We start from the raw sequence: 17759 nt of genomic DNA on the forward strand, positions 1-17759 counted from the left end.
ACGACTGGAAGATTTCTAGTTTTGCAGTCAAAAAAGTATCTCGACGGTGAGCCCGTGCTTACTGCAGCTGATTTAGCGTGTTTTTAGCCGCTGGCACGTGCTAGTCGTGTCCTCTGAAAGGTCGTGAATACCATCAAAAAAATTATTTCTATTTCTTCTCGTCTTTCCTTTTTTCTACCTTAGTTTCCTTTCGAGTGAACCCGCAACCGGACAAACTTTTATTGAGTGTTATTTTTTGTAATGCCCAAAATTCCCTACAGTCTGTCACAACAGTCTATTAGTTTAAAGTTGAAATATCAGTGTTTGTGAAATAACGAATTGAAGATCGAGGGACCATATTATTTCCCATGGATGCACGCCACTATAAAAATATTTAGGGATGTGCTAGTATATCTGATGATCAAAGATCTGTCTTCATGACTATGTCAACGCACATAGTGCTAAACTTAATGTGTTCATCAATACTGTTCGCGACTTCACCGAACCCGATTTTGATATTATGAATGCAAAATTTTTGTTTAGAAATAACTACTAGCTATAGCACGCTCTCAAACAATATGCCCCGCCGCGGTGGCTCTGTGGTTACGAGGCTCGGCAACTGGCCCGAAAGGCCGCCGAATTTCATTGGAGGCGAAATTATAGAGGTCCGGGTACTTTGCGATGTCAGTGCACATTAAAGAACCCCAGGTGGTCGAAGTTTCCGGAGCCCTTCACAACAGCGTCCCTCATAGCCTGAGTTGCTTTTGGACGTTAAACACCAATAATCCAATAAACCAAACCAAGAAACATGCAGGTTTTCTACGCACGCAGCAGCGTGCTTACCGTCTAAAAGTGTAAGCTGAAAATAGCCCGATATTTTTTTTTTCACCTCTCAGGGCTCTGCTTGATACGACAGTAATAGCGTGTTTATTCTCGATCACTTTAACTGGCCTTAGTTTCCAGATGTCTCGCTATGCCGGGGAGCTTGGATGAAAAAGAACGCGCTGTCGATGTGCCATCAGACGACGTCGATGCGTTACCAGAGAACGTCCCTGATGCGCCTGCCAAAGCGTCTCAAGGCCAGAGTGAGCCAAGGCACGCTACGTCTTCATCGAAGGAGCCCGAATCGAGTGGTGGCGGATGCAGTGACCATACCCTACTTTGGAGCGCCGGTGTGCCACTGGCAGCTCTCGTAGTCGTAGTCGTCATTGTACTAGCCCTGCGGATGCTTCCTCGCAATGCCGAGGATGAAAACGGATCCAAGAAGAAGCCTCCGCACATCGTATTCATCCTGGCCGACGACTTGGTGAGGGGCTATTTCTTTTTTATTTTTGGGTTGACAGCCAGCCAGCAAACACTGGAGAGCTTTCGGCTTTCGGGAAATCTAGTCATTCATTAACTGAGTGTCCAGCGATAAGTGCAGAAACAATATTTTAAAGGGGTGTGGTTTATGCTAATTGCACAGTATTAGTTATGAATTCTCAATTACCCTTCGGCTGTCTATAAGAAATCACTTTTAGTCAGAGCTGCTGGCACTAACCGGGTTTGCTGATAACAACCTCGGGTTCTTGGCTTCACAATAACTGAAGGTAGAGGCTTTACGTTTCCGAAAAAAAATGTTGTAGACTTTGCTCTCATTGCTGTATAGAAACTGGTTGTTTAATCGCGGGTGCGTGGTGATCGTCTTGCCAGCGTGTAATCGATATTTCCCTCGTAGTACATTCGGCATTTCTCTAAGAGGCAAAAACACATCAAGCTGTAGGTTTCACCCAGTCGAAGCTGTCTGTTCTTGCCCTATGAGAGATATATGGCGAAGCGGCGGCGCTATAGAACGCGTGCTGTCATCAGAGCGGTCGGAATTGTATGATATCGAATTGTATCGCATGCACGGTCCAGTGCTCACGGTTGCCTGGATTTGCACTGCAAGAATCTTCCTTCCTCCTTTCTTTGAGTGCTTCATGAGAGAGTCCAGGAAAAGCTGATGCTCTGTTTTCCCCGTTTGCTTACGCCTCTAATGCCGCTACTTTAAGGCGGCTGGCGCAAAAAAGTAAGGTTTTGTAAGTTGCAGGTGTTGAATTCAAGTCCCCATATATATGGGCGCTGCTGCGTATACGAAAGAAAAGGTTCTAATAAACAATGAAAAGTAATTAAATTAGCCCAATTGGCTTGTACCACGATGCGATGCTGCAGTGAAGCGTCACACGGAGAGCGACATCTTTCGTATGATGTCTTTTCGGAAGGAAAGGGAACGTCGCATATATTTTCTTCATTTGCCAGCCACCAATGTCTGTGCATTTAACTTTAATTTTTGCTGCCGTGCCTAAGTGCAGATGGCCTTTTGCGTACGGGAAGAATCGTAAAGTAAATCTGGTACGAAAGGTATTCAAACGGCTGCTTCTATTTATTTCATTCCTGGAGCGACATAAACAAATCGCACTGTTCCTTGCCAAATCTACTTGTTCGTTTTGTTTTTGTAGCGAGAGCTACACGACGCCAGGTCTGCGAGACTTCAGCGTGGCACCCCTCCATCTCCGTGGTGGTGCCGTGGCCTTGAGCCGGTTGGTCACGCGGTGCGGAGCACCTGCTGCTGCCAGCAGCGGGGCGCGCCGGCGAAACCGAGCTGCAACTGCTATTTGCATGCGCCGTGTCGAGTGGGGGGGGAGGGTACTGGAGAGGGGGAGAGGCGTCGCAGCTGTATAAGTAGGCGGCTCGGCGGAGCCGCCGGGGCGAAGATGGGGAGCGGAGGAGAGGACGAGCAGAGATCGGCGGCTCTGAAACAAGTCTGAGTTTCGGCGTTGGAACGAAACCAAGCGGAGGCGGCGAGCCGAGGACACGGAGGAAGAACGTGCGATAAGCCTCTATAAGCGGCGTAATAATGACGCAGTTCGGAAGGCGTGCTAGCCGCCGATAATGAAACGACGGTCACAGATGAAGATGAAGATGAAGAGGGAACGCCGAGTGAAGCGGAAAGACTTAAGATTATGTAAGAGCTCTCAGCGGTTCTCAAAGAAGCCAAGGCTCGGCGATGAATGTAGCTCTCGGGTGACTCCAGGTTTAACCAGAGCTAATCCACAGCCAATTTTTTGTGCCTAGTTTGTGGTCTTCATTCGGCCTATTTCGCACGTATATGTCGGAACTATAATATGTAATTTTGGCCAAGAAACACGGTATATATGAAAATAAACGCAGTGAGAAAAAATAGAAAACCATGTTTTGACTCTTACACCACTTGGCTGTACAAGGTAAAAGGAACAATCTGAACATTGCCATCACTTTTACTCACTTTTAGTTGCCTGAACATCCTGGACCGCCCATAGTTGGGCAGGTTATAATGGCACTCCTCTAAGGTGGACATCCAGCCTCGAACCCGGCAGGCAGCAAGGCCGTGGACGCTACCTCTTCAGCAGAGAAAAAACTCAATGGGGCGACCGCACTTTATACACAACCGTTGCTGCGTTTTCACCAGTGGTGCCATCGCAGTGAATTTTGTGGCCGAGTAAAAGGTAGCGACATGCCTAAAACTGTATCAAAAGATTTTCGCACCGCCCCGTTCACTGCCCTTTTTCTTCCCGATGACGCCGCTGTCTTCAGCCGAGGGGAAGGAAAAGAACACGGCCGGGGGTGTGTCACGATAGTGGGAAAATCCTAGCAGAAAACAGTCGTTGCATGGGCAAACCTGCACGCACGGTGTTATTCTCGCTGGCTTCGTGGCTCAGTGCTGTGATAAGGTGCTGACAAAGTGTTTTCTCCACGTTCGGACGGTGATGTTAAAGAACTGACCTGGTGTACATTATCTTGTACAACTAAGTAAATACACAATGCTTGCAGCATTACTTGCTGCAGTAGTTACTGTCCACTTGATAACTGTGAACTTCTACTGATGACTGTGCTATTTTGAACTATCTTTTGATGATATAAACAGCAAACGTTCTGTACAAAATAAAATTCCTTTCGCACTGTACATTACTTTATCGGCGCAATGTAACCAGTTCAAGTTTGCATTCCCGTAGATTGCAATATTAATATTGGTTGTTTTATTTCGGCTAGGATATCGAGAAAAATAAGCTGTTCGTCGCTTTTTATTGAATGGGTCCTGCGAAATACCGCCATGAAATGCTAGGAATTATTGCTTTGGGGCTTTCACCAATGTAACTGCTATTCGGCAATGTAAACAGCTAGCTGTTTCTTCCTCAGGGCTGGGGGGACGTCAGTTACAACGGGAACCCTCAGATTCGGACGCCGAATATTGACGCAATTGCATGGAATGGAGTCCGCCTCACTAGGCTCTACCACCATCAACTGTGCACACCCTCGAGAGCTGCCATCATGACTGGCCGCTACCCAATACATACCGGTGAGCGGCTTTTCTCACTGTTGTGGGGAACTTTCCAGAACGCGAGATGTCAGCCCCTAATGACAGCATAGTATGCTTTTGAAGTAAACAAGTTGCAGTTAAGATATTCCTGACAGGATTTTTATTGCTTGTTTTAAAGGCGACTTAAAAATGTTGCATATTTGGCTGCATGCGTCAAAAGATCAAATTTTAAGACGTACTGAAAGTATATATCTAAAGGCTAAAGAGAGTCACTCTCTTCAGCCATCACACGCGACCTGCACCAGTAAAAATTGCCTAGTATTCAACTTCACAATCGTTTCATCTTTCAGTTACAAGAATTATCACGTGCACGCGACATGTTTACAGGCTACTGGTTTTATGTCGAGCACTCACTATTAATGTGTCGACCTGGAGGGTCTTTTTGGTGTATAAAATTGAAGGCAGTTTTTCATGGTGCTGGATCACGTATAGTTCTAATGAACGCTGCCAGTATGAATCTCGCAGATAAGGAACCTTGTTTTTGATGTGTACTACATGGTAGGAAGTATTGTCGTCAAACTACGTAAAGAGCTGGAATTGTGTTGGAAACCAAATTACTGCATGATAAGGTGCACAAAAATTTATCATTTAATTGCATTACCTGCCGCAGCGTATATAGATTTATCTTTTGCTGAGAATGGCACCGCTTTCCCGATTACCTTCAATTTCCATTAATTACGGCTTGGCTGGTAACAGAATAGGCAAGTGACCTGACGCTGAAGCGTTACCGCACTATGTGCACAGTCTGGTCCAGGCTGTACAGCCGGCCAAATCTTTAGCTGGCGTGCGTGACGGCCACGTTTTCCGTGCTCCTGCCGCTTGTGACGGAAGAAACTTGCGAAAATATCAGATCTAAGCACAGGTTCACTAAGCCCGTGCTTAATATCGAGCTTTCTGCAAGTTTGCTTCGTCGCAAAGCGCAAGAGCCCAGAAAAAGCGGCCGTCACGCACACCAGCTAAACATTTGGCCGGCTGTACGTGCTAAGTGTAATCCTGAAACGAAGATTGACTTGATTTGGTTTTTTAAATATGACCAATGAAGTACACGCAGCGGCCTTGGTCAAAATGTCAACTAAGGTGGCACTCAGCCTAAAGCCATAATCTTCGGTCACACTCCGTGTACAGCTTGCTCAAGCTTGCAGATGGCCCTAGAAAGAAGGCGATTGTGGTTGTTTTAGCGGTTATTTACTTTACTGCGTATTACTCCTTTGAAACATCACGGAGACATTTGTTTGCGACCGCCAACGGAAATATATTTTTCTCAGGTCTGACAGCTCCAAAAATAGTACGCTATAAACGATTTAAGATTCCGCATATTGACAGCACATGACGCCTGCAGCAGTGCCTTGAAATGCGCGGGATATGTTGCGAAATTCTTTTTTGGTTTGGTTTGGTTCATAGGGTTTAACGTCCCAAAGCGACTCAGGCTATGAGAGACGCCGTAGTAAAGGACTCCGGAAATTTCGACCACCTGGGGTAAAATTGTTTTTGCTTGAAGCATTCACTGTGTGAGACGGGTTTAGTGGGTACCTTGACGTATCACTAATCAAGGCAGCAGTTAGTTATTGCGTGTGTGAAATCTTCGACGGTCTTGGCTCACCAACACTTAGTAACAGGGCACCCTGCGCACTGCATCATATTTCAGATGTCTGAAGCTGAATCTCGATACTTGGTGGTCATAAGTGACAGGTGCGCTTTTCCAAAGATGGGCGGTACTTAGAACAAGGTGTAAAAAAACGCATCGGTAATTTCTTTCTTGGCGCACGGAATAAGCTTTTTTCGGACGCATTGGCAGAGATTTGGGGATGACAGCAAGGAAGAGCTTGGTGGCAAAACCGGGGACGGCAGAAGAGTTGAAATCTGGGTTAGTTGGTACATTATACTTAAGAAAAACCAGCCAAAAAGACGGGGACAAAGGAGAGACGAGGCACACACAACGACTGGACAATCAACTGTGCTTTATTGAAAAACAGCCAGTCTCCGAGAAAACCCAACAGAGCATGCGCAGCTCAACGGCACCGCAAAACTAGCGCAAAAAACAACAACAATGAGCTCGTAAGATAGTCAAACTGCAGTGTCAACGGGACAAGTAACCTAATTCTTTCTGCATCAACGTGATAGAAACCGTGCTAACACAGTTATCTCCATGATTGCTAATGTGAAACGCTTCGAGGATTTCCCGCTCAACCTTACCCTTGCCTCTACCGAGAAAAGTGACATTCGAAAACAACGGGTAGCACCCGCAATCGCGGCAATGGCGAGGCAAGTTTGCTCCGTCAGCCGGGGTCAGAGAGTTATGATGCTCTCGTAGCCTTTCATTTATACACCAGCCAGTTTGGCCGATGTAAACTTTTTCGCATGTCAGCGGAATCTTATAAACCACCCGTGTCGCACAAGGAACATAGCAGTTTTGATGCCGCGTCGAACAAACAGGTGGTCTAGTTCTGCCACGCGCGACACGTGAACAAAGGCTTGAAAGTTTGCAAGGAGCAGAAAAGACAACATTGACACCTTGTCTTGCAGCAACTTTTTTGATGTTGTGGGAAGCCCCATGCACATAAGGCATCACCTCAAATTTTCTTCTTTCAGCCCTAGTAGGGTCAGCCACCTTTTCGTCACGGCTCTTAATTCTTAGCAGCAACGACTCTTCCACAGCATTCAAAAGCGGTTTTGGGAAACCGGCCTCTTGCAAACGCTTAACCTGGTTGTCGAAACTTGACTTCATGCCATGGTGGCAACTCTTATGCAGAGCATTGCGAAAGCAGCTCATGGCAATCCCTCTCTTGACGACTTTTGAGTGTGCAGACGAGTACGGTAATAAACTCTTCTTACTCCTAGGTAAAAAACACCAGCATACATGGCCATCGTCACGAAAAGTTAGTTGAAGTTCTAAAAAACGAATTGACTGGTTAGCGGGTAGTTAAAAGGTAAAAGAAAGGGAGCTTGAGCAAGCTTTAAAATCTTCTAGACATTTTTTACAACCTCATGCAAGGAGTCAGTGGGTGAAAGATTTAACATTATCAAGAAAACGTCAACATATCGAAAAACTTTGCACACTCGTTTGTCAATAAAAGAGCCTAAAAGGCTCTTCTATTCTCTTCTCTTCTAGATAAGACGGCTTCTGAAAGGAAAAACTATATTTATTTTTCGTGTTCACGCATCTAGTATCCTCTTGAAGTGGGTTTTTTTTTGTACAGCCTGCTTTTTTGTCTAATGATTCGTGTTGCAGAAAAATTGTAGACTGAAGTAGTAATGCCGCTTTAACCACACAGCTGTTAGGCATGGATGAATTCTGACCCTTTGATAGTGTTAACCGCCACGGTGCGGGGGGGGGGGGGGAGGCTAAATGGGAGCTCTGCTGAGTGTGTAGAACACAGGGTTGTATCACAAAGAAAGAGCATGAAGTTCCCTGCCAATCCGCCGATTGTAATAACGTGATAAATGCGTGTTCAACAGACAACAAAAGTAGTGTCGCCCTTCCTAAGAAAACTGTAATGGAGCTTAAAAGTTACCATATATGATCCATAGAATCATTGGAAACGAGTTTATTTATTGTTTATTTATTAATCATGAAATCCGAACAAACATGGTTTAGGCAGGAGAGGCAGATACAAAAAATGCGCGACGTACAAATATACACGGCCAAATGATATGCAGTCACGCATAAAGACATTATACAAGAAAGGAAACTATATGCAACGTCAACAAAATAAAGCTTCACTGACAACACAAACTGACGATTCAGATAGCTCATTGCGGAAAATAGAAAAGAATCATGCGGAAGTAACTTCTGCTGTATGATCGTGTTAGGAAACCCTATTTTAAAATTCTTTATAACAAGGAATGCAACGTCGCCACGTCTAGAACTGCGAGCTCTGCAATAAGCATTATACTGAGATGGTATATACATTAGTACAAGCAAAGATTGGTTCAATATAGGCTAGTGTTCATTCCTGTGACGAGATTTCTTAGATGAGTGTTCACTTCAGTACTGGGGGGAAGCCTAATTTCGAAAAATACAGGAGACAGGGAAATTTAATTCGAGCAGTTTTCCTGCCTTCTGTCAAGTACTCCAGCGGTTCTTCATGCAACGTTGCAGTCAGAGAGTCCTGGCACTTATAGCGGTTGTATATAAAACGAGCTTTGAAGTTTTTCTATTTTCTCTTTATATACCGTTGTGTGAGAGTCCCACACAATGCTTGCGTACTGTAGAGAAGATCGTCACTGAATGAGAATGATTACTGGCGTTCCTAATTATAGCAATGGTAGCAATGTCTCGGAACCAGCTAATAGGCATACGGTGAAAATAAGTGGCGGACGAAACTCTGCGTTCTTCAGGGGTGAGTGGTCCCTTGTAGCTCACCATTGCTAATTCATGGTATGTACATGCGAGCGTGCGATAAGGTTTGGCGGCTAGAATTGTCAGCATTGCATATGTGGCACTAAGAACTGATAAATTGTAATTGAGCTTAAAGCATGGGCTGAATAAGGTCGCATTAACGTCACAAACCTGCTCCACATGCCAGCATTTTGAGAGCGATACAGGAGTTCTGTAAAGCACCGCGAGCTCCCTCAACAAAGGTCTTGACTCAAATGCTCTGAAAATCCCGCATCTCTTGCTGGCATACGCAAACACTGCAAGTGTGAAATAGCAACTGCCAGGTGTAGGCCCCGTTCATAGGAAGAGGTAATGGAAAACAGTGACACTTCACTAAGCTGCCAGGTCGATTCAGCGTTGTGGTGAGCTCGCCCAATGCTATGCAGCCAAAATTTTCTCCTCGCAGCGTTTCGCTTGACATATTGTACACAAAAGGGAATCTTTCCGTTGCCGTACGGGCTACAGCAATGGAAGGCGCGGCCACAAGGCATAACAATCAGCAAGGCGGAAATTTGGCTTAACATTGCTCTGAATAAAATGACGGCATAACAATCAAATTCTTATAGCTTCTACCCCTAAACACTCCACATGTCAGTCGCGATCCCTTTTCACATGGAAAAAAAGAAAACAAAGCGAGGAAAACACGCCATCTATCAGTAAAAAATAAAAATGTGCGCTCTCACACAACTGGAGTCATCGAATGGGGGAGTTGAGGTGGCTGGGGTTTAACAGCAGTGAATGAGGAAGCGTCGGGGTGAGCGGGCTGTTGGGAATATCTCATAATGTCTCTTTTTTTTTGAAGCTTGGAGAGGCTTTATATGTCTATGAAATTTGCGTACGGAGCCACAAGCCGAAGAGTTCTTTCTCTACGACCTTTATCTAAGCTTTTTTATAGTATGAATCTGTGCGCCTTCAGAAAGATGCATTAACATCATATTGCGCATTTTTAAACAAGCGGCAGAAGATGTATCTGTGTCGAAATTCCAAGTGATTGAAATGGGTAACGCGGTTACCTTGAAAGTGTTGTAGGCGCAGAGAACAGCAGGCTTATTTAACATTTAAACAAAGTAACCGACTCTTGGAAGGTCACAGAAACACGCTGGGGCTTGTAAAAATTCCTGGTACTGTGAATACGTCAGAGAAACGTGCATATCATTCTCTAGGTTCCAATGACACTTACCTGGAGAATTTATGCGTTTCTTTTTTAACACCGTAATGGACAGACGTGCATTATAATGAACGGATTACTTGCGGAATGCATAGATTGGAACTAAAAGAAAAAAATTCCGCGTTTTACTCATGCTTAGTTTGCCACATTCATTGGCGCGCTGAGGACAACCGCTAATCTTTACTGAGCCTGGGTTGCAGCTTTCATTCACATTAATGCTTTTGTTTTATAAACATGAATAAGAAGGCAGCGCCTTCTGCGAAGCCCAAACGAACCTTTAATCCACTGTTCCCTAGCAAATTTTTCCGGTTGGCGCTGCTGCAGGGGTACAAAGGAAAGGCACAGATAGGTCATCTCCGTATACAGCAGCGCAGAGGCGGAGAGGGAACGTCAATTTTCTCTCACGAAGACATGCTTTCTGTCGAACGTAACAGCCAAAGGTGATACTCGGTTTTGTTAAAAAAACTCTTTTCTCCACTATCTCGTAGCCTATTGGCTAGACAGCTCCAGAAGCTTAATGCTTATCTTCCTCGTCTTCGGAGGAAATTCAAGACTCAATTCAAACCAAGGAAGAGGTATTGATGCCGCCCTGATTTTCAAAGCGTAAGGAAAGGGCCTCTGATGACGGAGCCTCTGTGACAGCATGTGCTAACGTTGCGCTGAATTTCTCCCTAGGAATGCAACACTTTGTTCTCATGATGGCGGAACCAAGAGGTCTTCCCCTGGACCTGAAGCTTCTTCCCGAGTGGCTCAATGACCTAGGCTACACTTCGTACATTATGGGAAAGGTTTGTTTTTATTTGGCAGACTTGCTTGACATTTGCGATTTGCGCCATCTGTATCGAAACAAGCAGCGCTGTGGCCCTATAGCCTTTCTAAGTGTGTTCTCGTGGGAGATTTTGAGCAAACCGGCAGTCGCAGGTTTCCTCAGTGAGTTCTCTCTTTGTGAGTGCAAGTTCGAGTTCGCTGTTCCGATCACGGGTGCTGGTAGCACAACAAGGTCAGGATATTACCTTTCTTTTCCCAGAGCTTGCATCATGCAACCTTGGAATCTGTTGCTATCCTATCACTACCTTCATTAAAAAAAAAGAAGCTCAGTTTGCTTTGGAAAATTTTGGCCCAAAAAGCTAGGTCATTTTATGCTTCCACCTTTGCGATTTAATTCCGTTGGAATCTGCACCGCCTGTTTATTCGCAAAGCTGCGTTATTAGCATGACGTTATATTACACTGTCTTCGAACTCATGTGTCTTTTTTGCTCTTTCTTTAGTGGCACCTGGGCTTTTACAAATCAGTATACACGCCCACCAAACGGGGCTTTGTGAGCCATGTGGGATGCTGGGGAGGAGGTGTCGATTATTACGACCACCAGAGGTCTCCGGTGAGTGAGCTCCATATGCACAAGGCGATCACAGGTACCATTTCGACTACTTGAAATGGAGTGCTCTGTAAACATGAAGGATTTATGTAGTTCGGTTATAAAAATTAAGGGTTTAAGTAGTTCGTCTTAAAACAACAGAGCATACTCGTATATGGGTGGTAGAAACAACATGTGCCCCTTCACGTTATCTTTTATGTCCCCTACTTTCCAGGTCTCATCTACGATGAGTCGATCAGAGAACCAAAAGGCTAATGTTTTGTACATACTCTTGTCCGGGTGGAGTCATCATATTAAAAAAACTGAGAGTGCATATATTTTATCAACATTGAGTGTTCTTTCACAGCGAGTAATGAACGGCGTATAATGTTTTACTGTTCTCAAGGTTAGTCAAAAGTCACATAAAACATAGGCCTCAACAAACCTACCGCAGCTGAAACAGAAGTCGAAAAGAAAGAGCCGTATTGATTGTGGCACTTGTTCGTAAGGCAAAACTGGCGCTAGGAGCCGTGTCGAGATAAGTTTACCTTAAACGCATCTGACGCTGTGATCATTTGTTACATGCGAGTCTGGTGAATTTTATCAAGGCTTGTTGCGAATTGAAATGATGGATGTGCATAAAATGTCCATTCTGTGCCTTTTATCATTTATGGCTCTCGTTTGACTTATTGCGTGAGCATCACCTGGAGAAATTATTCCAAAGGTGTTCTCGATAAAAAATATTGGAAATAAAACTTCAGGTCATTATGAAGCTACCAGTAGTTTTGAGCAGGCTGCTGATATGAAATACCTGAGCTTGATTGTGATTAATGGCAACTGCTAGAAAGAAAAAGGGTTTCGAGGGGTGCCTGGAACAGGGAAATTAAAGGGACACTGAGGAGAGCACTATTAATATTTTTTTATAGTAAAATCCGATAGTTCGGCATGTCATGGCTTTGTTGCCACTTGGCCGGCAGCGAAAGATGCATTTATTTCTAAGAAATTTGGATTCGAAGTTGAAAAAGTTTTTCCCGCCGCTCTGATTCAAACTTGGGATTCGTCTATGACGACAGAGGACTAAGAGACGTGAAACATGACGTGCACATGACGTAACGCAGACTCCGTGATTTCTGGCTGCCAGCAGTGCGGCCTAGCAGCAGCCGAAAAGAAAGCTACCGCCGGCCGTACGTTGAAGGCATCTATCGGCTATTGCGGCCGTCGCTACAGTCGCTTCGATTACGTTTGCACTGGTGTTTTGCCAGCGTTACGATGGATCTCGTTCTCGAAGTCGTCAGCGAAGTACTCGCAAATAGACACCTTTAGCACACCGTGTACCTTGTTACCGCTAGCGGAATACCGGGAGCCCGCCTACCGCCGGAAAACAGGCGCTGATTTGTCCCGATGCTTCAGGAGCGCGCGTAGCAGCCGGGCACGTGGCGCCATCTGGCGCGTCAAGGAGATTTGCGCATGCATTGGCTGCGCCTCAGTGATGCATGGTTTCTCGGTTCCTGGTGTTGCTAGAACCATTCGTTCTAGCAACTCTGTTTTGTTCTATGATCTCATCACGCTTGTACTTGCGAGTTTGGGCTTTGGCGGCGATACCTGTATTTTGGTTCTTGCTCTTTTCTACGTTACAAGAGCTTTGTTGTCAGTATGAGTGGCGTTTTTGTAATCAGGAGCTGGTATTCTGTCGATACAAGCCAACTTCAATTTCTCCTCAGTGTCCCTTTAACATGACACTGGATATTTATTGCTGACATAACCTCCTTCGTTTCCCTTGATTTTGTGCCATTCGATGAACACCTTTCCCTAGCGGACGCTGCCGTTGTCCGCATCCGTAGTCTGTGTCAGTATCCATCCGGATGTCGGCGCATGGACAGTCGCTCTCCCTGAGCTTTAGGATTTAGACATCACAAACGCTATGTAAATGAATGTGCGGTATATTTATGGGGTTTAAGGTCCCAAAGCGACTCAAGCTATGAGGACGCCGTAGTGGAGGGCTCAGAATAATTTGGACCACCTGGGGTTCTTTCACATGCACTGACATCGCACAGTACACGGGCCTCTAGCATTTCTCCTCCACCGAAATGCGACCACCACGCCCGGGATGAAACCCACGCCTTTCGGGTCAACAGCCGAGCTCCATAACCACTAAGCCACTACTGAGGTAGAAATGAGAAAAAAGCGATTAGAAGACTGGTGGCTCAAAAGCAGCGCAGTTAAGTAAGGTTACAGGTTTAGGGTTATCAATAGTATTAAAGGAGAAATGGCAAATTTTGGGATAAAAATTGATGGGACACTTACGCTCCGCCTTAAGGGTATGACGCGATAGGTTTAACGGGTGAACACCCTTATATGCAGAAATTGTTCATTGTCGTCTTTACATTCACAGATCCCCGAGAGTCTTCATAATATTCCTGGTGATGTGGTGCCGCAATTAAGTGCGCCAAACTGCGTGAAGCCCTTACGTCAGGTGCTAGGCCGCGGTTGTGCATGAGATCCGCCTTACGTGTGGAGAAGTCTACATCAGCCACACGGGAGGCGGGCCGATATTTAAAAGACCATTTAAAAGAGCCCCAGCCTTCGATGAGGCTTAAAACACGGTCGATTTACACCTGCACTGCTCCGCATTCCCCGAGGCTACACTCAACAAGCCGTGCCTGACTTTGCAGCAAAAATCAAATTTTTACGAGAAGCAAAGATGAGGTGGCACGTGAACTTGCCGACGCGTTTCTCATCAGGAAAGGTGGGGATGACTTTGTCAGTGACCTGTTGATTAACTTGTTGGAAAAAGAAGGCAGATTTTTTAACGGCGGTTGGTCGTAGATATGGCATTTTCAGGGGTATAAAACATTTTTTTGCTGCCGAATAAATCAGTCCTCAGTCTTCGATGTTTGTGTTAACCTTCTCTTCCTTGTATGTGTGTGGGCAGTACTCTTTGTTGAAACGTCTGACCGACTCACCCAACAACGGTCTCTCTTAAAAAAGCGATGGGCCTCCGATGGCGGGAGCTGCCATCGGTGGGGCTTTTGCAACCTATGTTGTGCCTTCTGGGCTACTTATCGTGACCGATCATTGATTTAACTGGCATACTGTATGCACTAATATAGAAGTTTCCACCAATAATTAACTTCACTGCTGTTGTATATGCCCAATTATATTGCTTAGAAGTGTTTTAAGACAAGCACGGGCAAAGCGGCAAGAACAGAAAATTGATTCGTGCAGCCAAGAACCCCGTATTCGTGAAGCCACCACCGGTTGCGGCGAGTTTTTATATTACTCCTGTGTGCGCGTGACTCGCCCGCGTGTCTGTGTAAGCAGCCGCTACCGCCATGTATCTGTTATGAGAGAAGGAAACTCTCTTTCCTTTGTGTCCGATGCCGCATGGTTGTCGTCGAAGTAATAGGTTTCACTCCACCTATGTCTTCTTTCTTAACAACAGCCACTTGACACGGTTGTCAGTTTGTTCAATATCAGGTTGTTATGACGCCATGAGGTCACGTGGCCTATTTTGCTTCTCTGCGGATTTTTCGCACCCAACGCCGGGGACGCAGCGCCAGATATTCGGCACAACGGGAGCCTTAGCGCTATTTGATTTGATACTATTTAGCTAATAAATACGAGCAAAAACGCCCAGCATGGTGGCAACTACCTCCACCCTATTTCAAACGGGACGCTGTTAACTTCCATGCATCGACATATCCTACTCGTGCTGCTCCAAACAGTTATTCCTGTTCTTAAAATGACATAGCTAATACTAAAAGCCGATTAAAAATGTTTTTCAACAGGGTGACCAGCAGCGAAAGTTACAAATTCACCCACTAGAAGTTAGTTAAGGTATTCACCATTTCAAACATTTCACCTCTGTATGTTCTCTATGGCATACAGCGCTGATCATATAGGTATGCGATCGAAGCTGAACATTGCCAGAAATGTGTTTTTGTTTTCCTATTTTGCTGGCGGACTATTCTCAATTGGTCTGTTTATTTGGGTTACAAAACCAAACAGCCCAGTAACTAAAGAGACCAGCTGTCAATGTTAGATGTAATTTTAGCATGAGTTGCTTTCTTTACCAGACCTCACTAGTCTGAGTAGATTTTTTCGCTTAGTGGTCACTAGGACACTGCTGCATTTGCAAACGTCAAATTAATCAGATGGTTAGATTTATTTAGTTCTTTATATTGTTAGCTTTTCTTTTTCCACAGATTAACAAAACCGATTTCGGCTTGGATTTCAGAAGAAACCTAACGATGGCAAAAAATGATTCTGGCAGATATTTCACCGATATAGTAACTGAGGAGAGCGTGAGGATAATCAGGAATCATCCAGTCGACAAGGTACGTTACATTGAACTGCACGGTTCGCAGCAGATATCCCGGAGAACATGAAGTCGAGCTTTCTTGGTTATCACTTTGAATTGTAAGCTAACTGTGGAATATTGTAAGGTGCTCTTTTCAATGTACTGATGGGAACAGTCTAGAGCCACTGCGCGTGGCCAAATCTTGCCTTTAAATTTTGTTCTGCGTTCGCACCGCGTAGCTTAAGGCTTCCGCACGGAAGAAGTGGGGTTCGATTTCGACAATAAATACACCAAAACTACAAGCGTCCCGGGGAGGGATCTGCCGCTATGCTGATTGTTATGATGCAGTCTAGCAATATGCCGAAAAATTACTTTCATAAACGTCTCTTTGAAAAATGTGCTTGTCTATAAATTCTGGGTGTGGGTGAGCGTGAAGGTCTATATATGATAGGACTTCGACGCCTAGCTGTTTAGCATTCTGATGCGTTATCAATTTGTACGCCTTTAACTGGCAGATCGAAACGCCTTCTTCGAGTGTCTGAACAGCTCAGTGGATTTTACAAAGATAATAGTCAAGGACTAATGGATAATTGTAGCCGCGTGGGGTTGTTATCACGCGAGGTACCCTAATCAAAACTTCAATGCTTTTTCACGTCTCCGGTGAAATGGAGCCGTAACGCTCTCAATCGAACGCGCCTATCGGATTCAGCGGCTGAGCGGCATGGGGCACAATAACCCGAGAATAATTTCATCACGCTTCCTATAAGCGGCAGGTTCATGATTCACCAGATACCTAAAAAGATGCTTTTCAGTACCTGGTGGATCCTCCCTACACCATTTTTTACAGGAAGCGTTTTGTTGCGACCGCTACATGTTTCCTACTAGAGAGCATGCCCGAATCACAATAATTTGACCTCTGTATGCCTTCAGAGGTGGTCGTGTCATTTAGTAAAGCCACGAGTTTTGATTTTATAAAATACGTCGGCGCTAGCGTACTGTATATTTTGCTGTCGAATAGGTTAAAATAAAACCGTTTCACCCGTTTCTACGTTGATCCAAGCCTCATTATGGCTGCGTAAATGAGCCCTATCTGAAATGCTGCACAGTATACAGCTGCGCACTTCACTTGATCATTGCAGTGCGCCCCTTTGCATGTCAGGTCCAGCCGACCTGTCGACGCCGACAAAGTTTCCCGCTATCTCCCGCAGCTTTTGAGGCAAATGTCTTCATAGACGGCGCTCACTGCTACATTTTGAAATCCGCGCGCGCGCGCGCGCACGCACGCACGCGCGCGCGCACGCACGCACGCACGCACGCACACACACACACACACACACACACACACACACACACACACACACACGCACGGACGCACGCACACACACACACACACACACACGCACGCACGCACACACACATACACACACACACATGCGCGCGCACGCGCACGCACGCGCATACGCACACGCACGTGTGCGTGCGTCTAGGTATACAGCGTCTTCGTTCACTCCCATCTTCTTTCCTTCCCTTACAGTGAGGGTCAAGTGTCCACCGAAATATGCGAGAGATACATTTCCTTTCCTCAAAAACCAATTTACCATCGAGCAAGGCGTAGAGCCAAATGGGTGATGGCGTTCTGTGGACTCCCTTGCAGCGTTTCAAGACGCTGTCGCGTTCCAGTCTTAAAGGCGAAGCTTAACATCTTAACCACACATCAGCGAGACAAGCAGCAACACTGCGCTTAAGGCTTTCGCCTCACCGGACTTTAGATCAACAAAGTACCCCCCCCCCCCCCCCTCGATATTTTTGTTCGGGACGCGAGAAGCGACCGGACTAATCTCGATTGATCAGAGCCATGAAGGGCTGCATCTACGTTTTTACAGGTTACTGTATATGATCGTGGCCTGTTATCTCGAAGTTTCCTTGCCGACTTTAAATTGAGCAATGCCGCGAGCGCCGGGCACTCGTAGTTCGACGACTGACGTGCACATTTGTTGCGTACGCAACTGCCGTGCTGTTTAGCTCTTTTGCAGGAGCAAGTGAGCCCAATAAAGGGCTTCGTTTGCAAGTCTTGTTGCTGTCCTGCTGACCGCTGGACTGGCGTCACTACGGGACATCTGGTGGAGGTGCTGAGTAGTGTTCTATGTAACGGACACGATAACCTGCAGGAGGTGATACGTCAAGTTTTGCGAGAAGAGATCCGA

At 45.6% G+C, this 17759-nt stretch overlaps 1 pseudogene; it reads left to right on the forward strand.

Annotated features, from left to right (window-relative positions):
* Positions 1-952: 952 nt before the first annotated feature.
* The window catches only part of LOC149343945 (arylsulfatase B-like), a 53841-nt pseudogene continuing 37034 nt past the window's right edge, over positions 953-17759 (forward strand).

Source organism: Amblyomma mixtum, chromosome 5 (assembly GCF_055824585.1).
Source record: "Amblyomma mixtum isolate Tamu chromosome 5, ASM5582458v1, whole genome shotgun sequence".
Lineage (NCBI taxonomy): Eukaryota > Metazoa > Arthropoda > Arachnida > Ixodida > Ixodidae > Amblyomma > Amblyomma mixtum.